We start from the raw sequence: 13,167 nt of genomic DNA, 5'->3' as shown, positions 1-13,167 counted from the left end.
ATAGAAGATGACATACCCAGCTCTTTCCTGGCAGGGAAATCTAATAATTATTTTTTTCCCCTGCTCCTCATGTTGATCCATCCCTCCTTTAGAACATACGTTTCTCAGATTTGACATGTCTACTCAGTTTTCCCCCAAAGATGTTTGCATCCTAATCCCCAGAACCTTAGATTTGTTACCTTTTCTGTCAACAGGGATTATACAGACATGATTTGGTTAAGGATCTTGAGATTCTCCAGGTGGGTTCAACAGAATCACAAAGGTGCTTATGAGACGGTGGCTGAAGAATCAGTGTTGGAGTGATTCAATGTGGTAAAGACTTGATTGGCCATGGCTGGTTTTGAAGACAGAAGCAGGGCATGAAGCAAAGAACGTAAACAGCCTCTAGAAGCTGGAAGAGGCAAGGAAGGATTCTCCCCTAGTGTGGCTGGAGGGAGTCTAGCCATGTTGACGCCTTGATTTCAGCCCAATAAAACCCATTTCAGATTTCTAACTTCTGGCCACTGGAATTGTAAGGTAACAATTTTGTATTGTTTTAAGCCACTAAATTGGGGTAATTTGCAGCAACAGGATACTAATACGCCCAATTCTCAGTCTATGGCACCACCTTGAAGCATCTTTAGATTCATCGATCTTTCTTGGCCAGCCAAGACCTCTTGTTTCTGCCCCCTAAATTCTTTATGCACGCCCCTCCCATCTGTCATCTCCATGGTACGGGACTCCCCGACACAGAGCTGCCTCCTGCAAATCCTTCCCTAGTTTCTCTGAGTCTACTCAGGCCATTGTCTCCTCCAACCCCAATCGGGGCAACAACGGTCTTCAAACTGCCCCAGCAGATGCTCACAACACATCAGATCTGATAAAAGTCTCAAGCCAAATGGTTCACTCTTGACAACAGAATGACAATTAAGTCTCTTTACCTGATAAAAAGGCCTTGTATTTTGACACCCACCTAACCACCCAGTCAGTTTTGATCTCTGCTCTCTGCCCAAACTCGGTGTTCCACCAGCATTCCATTCCCACTTGGTACTTCACCTTTACTCTGTCTGTCTGATGTTCTCCCACCACGTGTCAAACTGGCAAACTCCTACGTATCTTTCCATACTGAACCAACTGTGCCGGCAAGCTCTTGCCAATGACCACCTCGAAGGCTGGAAGCTCTCTCCATCTCTACCCCCACAGTGCCTCGCCCAGCCCTCACTCTGGACCAATAGGAGGCACAAGCCTTCCCATCTCATGGCCTCTGGCATATGCCTGCCCTAGCTTTCCCCTCCTTCTGGCTCATATTTGGCTTTGGAATTACCTTGGGAATGAACCCAATAAGACACCATGCCCTCATACTCCTATATTTTCATTGAGTAGGTGCTGGATTCGAGAAGTGACACGAGAACAACCAGCGCTGGCCATCATGGCCACTTATTTTGAGTGCTTAGAACTTGACCTTAAAAGACAGATTCAGGACAAGGGGCACCTGCCAGTCCCGATTCTACTACAGATGGAGACCCACTCAGAACTAGTCTTGTGCCACCCCTTCGCTTTCCCTCCTTGGTTACAAAGAATTCCACTTTCTTTCAGTTCCAGCCTAGATAAGTTTTGGTACTTTCAAGTCATTTTCATTCCTTTTCTCTGGCCCATCTCCAATTTCCTAATATTGTGTCTCAAATATAGAGGTGGAAATTAGACTCCAATGTGGGCTTTATCAATGTGGAGCACAGTGCGTGGATTATTTCATGATTCCTGCACATTACGCTGTGGTTAATGCAACCCCAGGTGGTGTTCGCCTTTTCCTAACAGCCTATATTGCTGACTCATATCCCTGACGGACAGAGTGAGAATGGCTTTTCACCTGCAGAATACTTATATGTCAATTCCATTCCTTATGACAGCTGGGACAATCTAGCAGCATTTTTTTTTTTTCCAGAATAAGAAAAACCTCACACTTTTGCAAAGAACTATCTGATACGGACAGCTGGGTTCATGTGGACGTGATGTTCCACTTTGTAACTGAAGCCACTCGAGTCAAATCCCAGCCTCACAACATCCTCTAGCAGTTTTTCTTCATGTTTAAACACGTGATGTATTAATGTAGGTGACAATTTGATTCTAAGTAAAAATAAATTTCATTTTTTAACTATCAGTTGATACAACTTCATTCTAGAATCTATATACACCAGAGATAATGATTTAGACAGACGACGTGGAAATAATTTAGGGGTTCTCCTCTGATTCTACTAACCTCTGTGTATTTTATTTTTCTTTTAAATCTACAGTAAGAAAGACACAGTTGAGAGCAGAGAATGCTTTTGAAGTTAATCTGCCTTTCTGACAAAGCAATGGAAATGGAGATCCAAATTAGGTTTTGAAGTGAAATGGAACAAGATAAATACAAAGTTCATTTAATTGGTTCCTGGAAAAAAATCTCAATCCAGATTAAGTATGGTTCTATCATTTTAAGAAATTAGTTCATTTCACTTTCTTATATTGACCTGACAAAAGTGAAGCATACACATTAAAAACAAATTTTTTTGACATACTATTTATAGATTTGATAGTATCTCATTAAAACAAGATGTATAAATGAGTGGATCTGGAGTGAAAAAAATCTGGATCACAGTCTTAGCTCATTTGCTAGTAAATCAAAAATGTCATATTATCCTCTACATCTTCATTTCTTTTACTCAATAATGTCAATCAGTGATCACACTAATGCTTATACTTTATCGTCTTTCCTCTGCTGGGAGTATGGCTGAGCAATCCATACTACACTTCGGAGACTAACAGATAAGAATCAGATCAAAATACAAACCTGTGATGTGGACCAGTAACGATCTGTAGAATAGGGCCTAGCCCACTGATATAGGGTAAGTGGGGTAGGAACTTGGGGCTGAAAGTCTTACCTGAGCCCCTCCCCCATGCCTCCTAGAGATGTGGCTTCGGAACTGTAGTTTCCTCACCCATAAGAACCTAGGACTGATTCACTAGTTTCAAGATTCAGTCTGGCAGTGGAAATTCTACTCAGGATCTCAATAAATAATGAAAACAGGGCTGCTCTGGTGATGTGGATATGCGGATGCAGGGTCTGGCTCACAATACCCTTCCCTTCCATCCCAGCCCAGCCCAAGGGCAAAAATTTAAACTCAATGGATGAGACTGAAATATGGTTTTTTCCAACACTGAAGTCTTGTGTTTCCTAACTACAGCGCACATGCCTGAAGTGCGAGGAGGAAGATGTGGTATTTTTAAAGACAAAGATTACTGGACCAGACTTATATTGCTGACTCATTGGGCCAGACTCCAGTCAAACACATCTACATGTTGGATAAATTATAACTAACTTACATATAAACACATTGCTGAGCTCTCCAGAAAACAATGGACACTAACAAAGAATGGAACCCACAAACTAAAACCAGAATGGTAATAAAAACCCTGAGCCTGAGGCTTCCCTGAGAACAAATGACTAAAACCAGCCTGCCTGGCTTTGGATACTAACGTGTAAAAAAGGGCTATGAATCCTGAGACTCCTAAATTCAACTTGTGCATGAAGAAAACACGCTCTGAGTGACAGTGAGTGCTAGAAGCTAACACCCTTTGCAGAGGAAATAGATAGGAAGGCTACCTGTCCCTGCTGCTCCCAGGATAAATAATAATAATAATAATAATAACAATAATAATAACAATAACATTGTCTCCCTTTAGAATCTACAATAGGAGACCAGTTCTCACATGGCTGTGGAGTTCAAATTTACATTACTTGGGCTGTCAGGAAAACCCCAGACCAAATAACTAACCAAAAGCTGTCCTAAGTTGGCAGTACTCCCTGATGCCCAACTGAAGCACAGGCAAGTCTATTCTGGAAAAAACAGCACTAATGTCTTAGCCATCTCAGGCCACCATAACAAATACCACAGACTGGGTGGCTTAAACAACGGAAATGTATGTTCTCATAGGTCTCGAAGCTGGAAGTCTGAGATCAGGATGTCAACACTGTCAGCCAGGTTCTGGTGAGGGCTCTCTTTCTGGCTTGCAGAGGGCCACCTTTTCGTGTCCTCACATAATAGGGAGAGAGACAGATATCGCTCTTTCTTCCTCTTCTTATGAGGCCACAGCTCTGTTGGACCTAAGTTAACCTGAATTAACTCCTAAAGGTCCCATCTCCAGATATAGTCATATTAGGAGCTAAGGCTTCAACATACAGATTTGGGGGAAAACACAGTTCGGTCCACAGCAGTTAATACGGGTTCCTCATAGTTCCCACAGATTGAGCTCAGCCAAATATGAAGTCATAATCAATTACAAAATGAAGATGAGGAACCAAGCCACCATGGATGAAAGTCAGAATTATCAGCAAGCCAAAGATTTAAAACCTCAATGACCTCAACTATTAACATTATCTGATGCAGAATATAAAATAGTTATGCTCCAAATGGCTAAAGAAACAAAAAACATAATAACTATAAAAAATATTCAGTCAGATTTAAAAGATAAAATAGATGTTTTTTAGAAAATAAGAATTTTGATATTAAAAACTCAATTATACCGTGTTTCCCCGAAAATAAGTCGTAGCCGGACAATCAGATCTATTGCGCCTTTTGGAGTAAAATTTAATATAAGACCCGGTCTTATTTTACTATAAGATGGGGTAATATAATATAATATAATGTAATGTAATGTAAATATAATACCAGGTCTTATATTAATTTTTGCTCCAAAAGATGCATTAGAGCTGATTGTTCGGCTAGGTCTTATTTTCAGGGAAACAGGGTAGGTTCATACTACAAATTAGAATATACTTGGGAAAAAAACTCAGTAAACTAAAAGACAAACTTGAAGGAATAAAGCCAGATTAAAGCATAAAGTGACAAAGAAAATGGAAAATGTGAAAGAGAGATTATGAGACATAAGCCAGAGAAAATGACAAGAAATACATCATAATTAAAATTTTCTTTACCAAAACACACCATAAAGAAAGTGAGGAGTTAATCCACAAATGTGGTAAAAGTAAAACGCACAAAGGATGTTATATAGAATATATAGAGAAAGCCTGTATATCAACAGATAAAGACAGCCCAACAAAGAAACTGGCATATGTCAGAAGAAATATTTCAATGAAGAGGAAACACAAATGGCCAATAAACTTATGAAGTGATGCTCAGATAGAACCAGAGAAATATAAATTTAAAGTATGAGATACCATTTGATACTCAGGATTGGGGAAGAATTAGCTTTCAAATGTTGATAACTCAGAGTACTGAGAACTGGTAGAAATGTAAATTTCTACAACCACTTTAGAAAATCATTTAGCATTACATTTGAAGATATACATACCCATCGACTAATCACATCAATGATTAAATATATACCCCAGAGAAATACATATACCTATGCATCAGAGACTTGAGAAAGGTCAAAGGTCCTAGCAGTATTGTAGTAGTAGCAAAAAAAAAAAAATGAAACCATGAACAACCGTGTCAAATGAAGTTCATCAATAGATCATTACAAACTTTTGGAATAGCCAAACAATAGAATATTTCACAGTAGGGAGAATTAGTAAAGTATAGTTACACTAACCTACAGAGATAAATCTCGGGAAAGTAATGAATTTAAAAAAAGCAAAACCGAGTATGACTCTATATAAACTTCAAAAACATATAAAACAGTACGTCTACAGATGCATATGTATATATATATGCATATACTATATATATATATATATATATATATATATATATATATATATATATATATATATATAGTAAAACCGTAAGACAGAAGAGCGTTTTGGTGGGAGAAGGAGGAGAGGGGATCAAACTGGAGAAGAAGACACAGGAGGCATTTGATTTCTAATGTCTATTTCTTAGGCTGGATGACATAGATGCTTTTTTACTGTTCTTTATCATGTAAATACATATTCTGTTGTTTTCTTTATATGTATGAAATATTTCATTAAAATTCTAAAAAGAACAGTTGAGGAAGGGTGTGAGCAGCAAACCCTGGGCAAAACTGGGGACTCGGCCAGGTATGTCTTTGGTTCCCTCCCACCGGAGTCCTTTCTCAGATAAAAGCACATCGTATAGGTCCCATCCACAAATCCTGCCGAAGGATTACGTGATAATCATGGTTTGGGCTAACAAGTTCGAGGTAACTCTTCCCAGGGCACCTTTGAAGTCAAAAGACAGCTTTGGCTTTGAAGCCCTCCCCATAACCCGCACATCTGCCAGGTGTCACCTTTTCTGGAAGCCCCTGCCTTCACGGAGCTCCACAATGGATATGACTGGAGAAAGGGCCTGCAGACCACTTCAAAAAGCTTCCCAGAGCCTCTTCCAGACAGCTAATTACTCTTAATTATCACAACACTCGGTGTCTGTTTTTTACGGTGTATGGCCGGCAAGTTTTTAATCATTCATGTTAGTGGGAAAAAATCATTTCAACATCATTTTGACTAGATATGAAATGTGAAAGGAATCCATGAAAGTGTGCCAGTACAACTTCTTGTAATTAGATATCCATTTAAATGTTAAGTAACTTCTGGATTTAAGACTTTTGTTACTGTACATCAGCTCATCAATATTTCCTGAAACATTCAGTCCTTGTAAACATAACTTAGCACATATGCACTATCTTAAAATCTTGACTGTCTGGGACAGGTAAAAATGTGTGATTAAGTAACTTACGGGAACATTCATGTGGTTTTATTGATACATGAGTTAAAATACTATCACTGTCTTAATAAAAACATACATGTAGAAGGGAAAACAAAATCCTAGGAAATAAATATTAAGAATTAGGCCCTTTGATTTATTCCTGTAATAATATAACATCAATATCTATTAGTATGTGATTTAAGTTAATTACTCAAAACTAGTTTGGTTGAATTTTTGTTTTTACATCAATATGTAAAACTTATTGGTACAGATTTTTTTATGCTAAAAATGCAATCTGGAAGGGAGGGAAGGGGGGGAAGAAAAAATGGGGGATTGTTTTTCTGGCAAAGGGATTCTTATGTTTCGTCCAAAATGTATCTTCAGGTCTACACATTTCCAGGGAGAAGGACCAAAATGAAGGCTAAAATGTAAGGCTAATTCCATAGCCTTACCTACTGATGGGATCAGAAATAAAATTGTTTGGGGATGGAGTGAGTAGAGAGAGAAAGTGTGCGAGACAGCTGCGTAGGACCCTTCCGAGTCTCTGGGGCAGTCGCTAATGCCCCATCTTTGTTCTCTTGGTTACGTTGCCAGTGATGAACCCACAAAAATAAAACAACACAAAGAAGCCCTTAAAGGTCACCTGGGAGGGGAGGGGAATTGAGGAGGAGCAAAAGAGTGTTCAGAGAGGGTGGGAGGCAGCCTCCCCCTTGAGGACCCATTTGGATTTGTAATCCTGTTGCTGCCACTACCACCCCCAGCCCAGCACACACAGGCACCCCTTTTGAAAACATTCTTCAGCCTTCCCTTTGGAGAAGGTCTGGGACTACTGAAAACAAGTCATAGTGAGGACACTCAGTACATATCGGCTTCCTGACCTCCCCTCCCTGTCAAACATACGACCTGTTTTGCACAAAAGTTGAGTGACTGAGCTGAGCAGCACACTGAAACTGGAAGTCCGGCTGGTTGACTCCATTCCAGTGTTTGGACGGTGTCCGATCCACCTGTCCTCTAGGTCTAGTGGTGTCAATACAAGGTCAGCCAGGAGATGGCCCCCACAAGAGCGGCTCTCTTATGGAGCCTCAGCCACGCCATGCCCCCTTTGTGCATGGGCAGGTGAAAGTGGAATTGCAAGGAAAGAGGACAGAAGACAGTCTCCCAAGATGCACAGATATTGTCCCATCAGATAACCCTCCTCCCTTTACAACCCGGAATGCCGTATCCGGAAGTGTGGTACAACTCTTTAAACAGGGGATTTCAGTTGTCACCAAGTGTGAATGAGAGGGATGAAAACACAACTGGCTTGGGTTGCCAAGTACAAACAGAGGTCAAGTACTTCTTTTCACATGCTCTGTTAGCTAGACTGTGCCTGCCTGGTGTAACGGTGTGAATAAATATTAGTCTTTACACACATATACATGCACACACACATTATTCCTCAAAATAGGCATCTTCATATAAGGAGAGTTATATTTGTACAAAACAATGTGTGTGAAAGGTCTAGGCAATGTAGCAACGATTCCTGAATTATCTTCTTGTTTATTTAGTACTTCAGTTCAAAAGGCTAATTAGTATTTTGCTTAAGTTGTAGGAAGAGGTTGCTGAGGCTGATATAAGACCCAAACAGTATCTAATCTTAGGCTAATAAAGTAGGTGGTTAGGATATGCCAGGCATGGTTCTGTTTTCCGTTTATGATCTCACTGAATGTTCACAACAACCCTGGGAAGTAGGTATTGTAATCTCCATTTTGAGAATGAAGAAACCAAGGTTGAGAGAATGTACGTAACTGCCCCTGGTCTCATCAGCAGCTATTGGTAGAGCCAGCGTACAAACCCAGGCGGAACTCTGAATCCTACACTTGGGGCTACACCACTATGTGCTGGGAGGCGGGTAACGTGGTGACCGTGGACGTCTCCCTTCCAGACCCGCTACAGGGAGCACGGCGGATGGCCACCTGCTGCACCTTTGCACCCACCATGGCTTCCTCGAGACCACAATTCACTGGGGCTCCTCTCAGCCCAGGTCTAGCATGGTGGGGACCAGAACTGGCCCATTCCCCTCAGAACTGGGCTTCCTTTGAAGTGGCGCAGCCGAATTCAGCAGCCACGAGCCACGTGTGGGTAGTGTGACGAAGGAACTGACTGTTTCCTTTCACTGCATTTATTTATTTATTTATTTATGTATGTATTTATTTACTTATTTTTATTTATTTTTTTTCACTGCATTTTAATTAATCTACGTCTAAGTAGCCCCGAGTGGCTATTGGCTACGACTCCACTGGATAGCACAGACCCCGACCATTTCAGCCATCGCAGAAAGTTCTATTAAACTGCACTGCCCCACAAGGTCAGCTTCTGCTTAAACAGTTCAGCAGGCTGAACTCTGCACAGAACCAAAAGGGAGGTAAAAGTGGTTTACCTTAGAGGCACTGCCCTTCGAGACAGTTGTCTCGGAAGAGCCAGCGGACACTAGGGAGGTGGTTAAAGGTGAAGGGCTCGGGTGGTTTATCAGAAAGGTGAGTGGAGAACAGGAGGCAGTGAGCAGGATCTCAGATGACTCTGACACGCCCCACCTCCCTGGGGCTAGCCCCTCAGCTAAGAGGAGAAATGGTGCCTCAGAAAGGGGTGAGTGCATACCTGGGTCAGCATGGGGTTTAGTGGATTTTATGTGGGGACTGAGTGAGAAGGGAAACTAGGACCCAAATGAGGTCAGGGTCTGAGAAGCACAAAGTTTCATGGAGTCGTGCCAGGCAGATGGAGTTATTATTTTTTTCTTCATCAGTTTCTCCTATAGTCTTCTTTTTCCTTGATTGACTGACTTTGATCTCCTTATAAAAAAATGCTAATTCTCCCTTATTTTTTCTCATCCCCAGTCACCAGAAAAAATATAACTGCAATAAATATTTGTTTATTGTTCTTCACACAGATTAATAGAACATTACATTTTTTTCTTTCTCAAGAATTGTGGACTGCTCTTTTAACATGTATTATGGCGCTCAGGGAACATTCTTTCACAGGGTCCTGGAGTGGATGGCAAGAGGAGGTTACATTTTACCTTCACCAGAGGTATTTTCCCAGGAAAATGTTGGCTAACATTAGCTTTCTTATAGAAAATCAAAATAAAACACTTGTGAAAATCAAATGTGCTTATAAAATATATATATACAATTTCACTTACTGAAGAGCTACCATGTTTCCCCGAAAATAACACCTAGCTGGACCATCAGCACTAATGCATCTTTTGGAGCAAAAATTAACATAAGACTCGGTCTTATTTTCCTATATTATACTGTACTATAAAATATGTAATATAATATATAATATACACTGTGTCTTATATTAATATTTGCTCCAAAAGACGCATTAGAGCTGATGGTCTAGCCAGGTCTGATTTTCGGGGAAACAGGGTATAATCAAAGCAAAGTTCTTTCCGTAAAACAATCAACTCTAGGAGCTACTTGCAATTACTCTCTGTTCCTTTCTTTACCAGTCTTTAGCCTGATTTGGTACCTAAGACATAACACAAGAAAGTAAGATTCCTATTGACAGTTTGAAATTCTGTAGTCTCAATTACCAGGCATGGTCTTATTAACAGGTTCTAGGAATTACTCCTCAGAATGTGTGGAATGAATACACTCATCTGAGAAGGCAACTGGGTATTCATATACAGCTTGAAATACAAACTTCAGAAACACAGATGTTCTACCAAATTCTCACTTGCTCACTCCTAGCTAAATTCAATCTCTGAGCTTTAAAAAGATTTTCTAAACTCTTACGGACAAAAAAAAAAAATGACATTATACATTCACATCTGGCTCTGTCACCATTTAGGGCATATTATAGACATTAGACATCTGGGTGAGGGTGGGGGAGGACCTATTTGGCAGCTTCTGGCTACCATGACGATTCAAGCATACTGTCTCTCAAACACTTCGGTCACCGCTCAATCATGTACTTGTAATATCCCACAGTCCTTCCATTTTTATTCCAAAAGCCCAGAGTAGGTGCCATTTTGAAACACCCATCATCATGGTAAGCAATATGTATGCGTAGAAAGTGATTCCTATGGGACAATTCTCTTGCTTCTGTCCTATGGATGGGACACATACTTTCTTTTTGCAGTGATTCAGCTGAAGTAGTTTGCATTTTATGGCTCCTAGACATGCAAGGCATCTATTTCTGAGTTACTCAAAAGATGGCTCTTAGTGAGACAGTCTTAATGAAGATGGTGAGAATTAGCCACCATTATTTTTCCTACGAAGAAGCCTCCCTTCTGGATGTCCACAATGTGGTCCCTCCCCGGTCAGTGTCCTAAATGACACAGAATATGGACAATAGTAATTGTAGCCTCCATGTAGGAATGTTTTCTATTGATTGGAGGTACAACATAGTTTGGACACATCACTTTTTATTTAGTCTTCAAAACCATCTGTAAAGTCGGTATATTATTTAGATCTCACAGTTATGGAAACTAAACTATGGAGAAAGGAACGACAACATTCACTCAACAAATAATTAGCACATGGCCACTCAGTGCTGGACACCAGGAAGGCAATGACATAAAGCATTAGAGCATGTCCCTACCTTCGTGTTGTTGATCATCCATGGTCAAGACTATACATCTGCCCGAAAGGAAACAAACAGCTGGTGAGAGACAAAGGCAGGACCAGAATCTAAGCCTGACCTCAAAACAAACAAAAACCTTAGGTCTGACTGTCTTCTAAACCCAAACCTGGGTGTCATCTTTGACTCACCTCTTCCTGTCACACACTATGCATCCAATCGGTCCTCAAATCATGTTGCCTCTAACACAAAATGAACCCAGAATATGACCACATCTAACTGTCCTGGTCCCAATCACAACTATCTCTCACCTGGATTATTACATCAGCTCCTAACTAATCTCCATGTTCCTGGCCCTTTTCTCCATTCAGTCTATTCTCACTGGAGGTTTTGTTAAAATGTTAAGTCAGACTGTGTCACTCATTTGCCCAAGACCCTTCGAAGTCTCCCATCTCACTCGGAGAAAAAACGAAGTCCTTAAACAATGTCCTGAGTCCCTCCCACATCTACTTTCCTGCTCACTCATCTACAGCCATGTTGGCTTCACTGTCTGCCCTCAAACATGCCTGGCACGTCCTCACTTCACCATCGTGCACTGGCTGTTCCCTTCACCTGGAACCTGCTTCCTAGACATCTGCATGCTTGCTCCCTCACTTCCTCTGGTTTTTACCCAGAAGTTACCATTTCAGCAAGGCCTTCCCTGATCACCATATTTCTGATTGCAACCCTCCTCTAACACCCCTATGCTCCCTCCCCTGCTTTATTACCCTCCACAGCACATAGTGCCACCTGACACGGTACATATTGTACACACTTATTTTGTATATTAGCTGCCTCTCCTAGCTCTCCCCAACTCCAGTTTGCTGATTGGGAAGGCCGCTCTCTTCCCAACTCCCATTCAGTGACATCACCCCAGTAGCCTGAAATCAGCCATGGTCAGCAAATGTTGAATTGGAGCTTCCCCTCCCCCGCCAAGAGTCAAAATTACTAGCATAACACTCTTCTCCTAAAAATATAACACCCACCCTACCCAAGAAAACATGCTTGAGAAAGGAAGAGTTTTTGTCTGTGTTGCTCAATGCTTTTCCTACAAGACCTAGAGTGCTTGGCACATTCTAGAAGCTAAGTATTTATTGAATGAATTAATATCTTGTACTCGAGCAGACTGAAAGAACACCAGAACTCCAAATCCCTCCTTTCAGAGCATCTATGAACACATTCTGTGATTTAGAAAGCCAGGCCATTTCTCGAGCCTACTTCATTGGTTCATAAAGGGGGCTCCTCTCCACTGAAAGGAGGCAAATGGTAAATTGCAAAAAGCATGACACAGCTGGTTTTATTTTTATTGTAACTTCTTAAAACAAGTATTAAACTGCAGGTGATACAGCATGCTATGCATGAAGTTGTAGGAAAAGTTTTGGGGTCCTTTAAAATATACTGTGTAGAATGTGAAAGCACTTTTTTTAGGATTTAAGGAACAGTTTAACAGAAGCTCGGAAGGAAACACCAAGTTGATAAGGACCTGTAGAGGTAAAATACTGTTCTTACACAAAGACAGCTCTGTGGTAAGTAAAATGTTTCTATCAAAAAAAGAACATTGCCAAACCACTTAAGAGTGTTAATAGGGTCTTAACTAGATTTAAGTGAAAATATTAGCATTTTAGTGAGCTTGTTGAATGCCACGGAGGCAGTCATCATTCTGTTGGGAAGGTGGGAGAATCTCTGAGGAAGATGCTGGAATCAAAGCATTGGATTAATCAGGCCAAGAGTATATTTTGTACTTATGGTATAAAGAGGTTCACTCTCCATAAATTACACTAATTTTCCTTGCATTGGAATTACCAATATACCCTAAATAACTCGTTTATAACTACATAGCTTATTAGTAAAAAGTTCCTCACAATTTTTCTTATTGTCAGCCACAATCAGTGGTAGTAAGCTAACACAGTCTTGGCAGCAA

At 40.7% G+C, this 13,167-nt stretch overlaps 1 protein-coding gene across 7 annotated transcripts in view; it reads right to left on the bottom strand.

Moving 5' to 3' along the window:
• The window catches only part of ENOX1 (ecto-NOX disulfide-thiol exchanger 1), a 504,034-nt gene that overhangs the window by 333,127 nt on the left and 157,740 nt on the right, over window positions 1-13,167 (bottom strand). Inside the window, exon 1 of one of the 7 annotated variants that reach the window (XM_033105018.1) lies at window positions 11,229-11,247. The exons of the other annotated variants lie outside the window; for them this stretch is intronic. The gene's annotated coding sequence lies outside the window, so the exon portion shown is untranslated. Of the gene's footprint in view, window positions 1-11,228; window positions 11,248-13,167 lie in introns of those variants that run through there. 7 annotated transcript variants of the gene reach the window in all.

This window comes from Rhinolophus ferrumequinum, chromosome 4 (genome assembly GCF_004115265.2).
Source record: "Rhinolophus ferrumequinum isolate MPI-CBG mRhiFer1 chromosome 4, mRhiFer1_v1.p, whole genome shotgun sequence".
Taxonomy (NCBI): domain Eukaryota; kingdom Metazoa; phylum Chordata; class Mammalia; order Chiroptera; family Rhinolophidae; genus Rhinolophus; species Rhinolophus ferrumequinum.
This window is presented reverse-complemented; position numbering and strand designations above follow the sequence as displayed.